The 1155-nt window shown below is 56.4% G+C and overlaps 1 protein-coding gene across 1 annotated transcript in view; it reads right to left on the bottom strand.

The window, feature by feature from the left end:
- E2F4 (E2F transcription factor 4, p107/p130-binding) overlaps window positions 1–1155 on the bottom strand; it is a gene marked incomplete at both ends in the record, with an annotated part of 5366 nt that overhangs the window by 1432 nt on the left and 2779 nt on the right. The gene's annotated exons all lie outside the window — the stretch shown is intronic.

A 1155-nucleotide genomic window follows, 5' to 3' on the forward strand; every position in this document is an offset into this window, starting at 1 on the left:
GATGGTGCTCGGATCGCGAGGAGGGTGTCTCCTGTGGGAACAGGCCGCTCAGCACTCGGTGGGCACAAACTGGTCCATGGTCATGAAGCACTGACAAAGAGCTTCTCCTCAAAGCCCCCCATCCCCTGCGCTCCTTCCCGTGGAAGAACACCACTGGCACCCGTTTGAGCTGCTACGTGTGTCCTACAGCTCCCAGGGTGCCACCTGCCCGAGAACCTGCCGAGCTGCTCCCAAAGTGTCCTAGCAGCATCCTCCACCTTTCTTCCCTCAGAAGGTTTAAATCCACCCTTAAGAATATCTGAATCCCAAGGGAAGGAGCCTTCATCCTGCTGCCGCAAAGGTTCAGATGTGAATTAGAAACAGAAGAGCTGCACTGCCAGCGGAGGGGCGGTGTCACACCAGGCGACCAACAGCAGCACAAGCCCATGCTGGAGCACCAGCGCCTGACAGCAGCGCTGCCAGCCTCCACCAGCGGGAGAGCTGGCTGCTGTCAGTCGTACCGATCCCGCACAAAGCCCAGCACAGGCAGGGCTGGGAGACGGGCTGACAGCACCTTCCCTTCCCACGTCGTGCAGCTTCTGGAGACCCGCGCCCCAGAGACCACAACGGTCCAGGTGAGCAGGAGACGTTCACGACTGTGAGAGTGGAGGGCAGGAGAGCACATACATGTCCTTCGGGATGCTGCAGGCGCGAAATGCCTCACAGCCCCAGAGGGGAACAGAGCATTTCCCAGGCACTACAAGCTAACACATTCTTACTCTTTTTTGGTTATTTAATCCAAGTAACGAATCTGTATTTGACAAGAGGCCAAGCATGGAAATCTTCAAGCCCTAAATCACTTTGTGTTGGCTCAGGAACACGAGGCCCAACAATGAACCCCTGCAAGGCTCAGGAGAGGGAGAAAAGCAATCGTGACAGGTATATTCCTACAGGAAAACCGCACAGACTGTGGAAAAACACCGACCAGGCCACTGGTCAAGAAGGAATTCAGATCTACCCTCCCTAAGATCTCATGTCTGAGTGTTCTGGTGAGCTCTGACATCAGACACAAACTGGTTTGCAAGAAGCAGGTGCAATGAAATGCAAAGCAGCCGCTCAGCCGAGCGGCACGCTGGCTGCCCCAGGAAGCCCCTCCAGCCAGCTCGCCACCAGAGC

This window comes from Buceros rhinoceros, unplaced genomic scaffold (genome assembly GCF_000710305.1).
Source record: "Buceros rhinoceros silvestris isolate BGI_N320 unplaced genomic scaffold, ASM71030v1 scaffold35179, whole genome shotgun sequence".
Lineage (NCBI taxonomy): Eukaryota > Metazoa > Chordata > Aves > Bucerotiformes > Bucerotidae > Buceros > Buceros rhinoceros.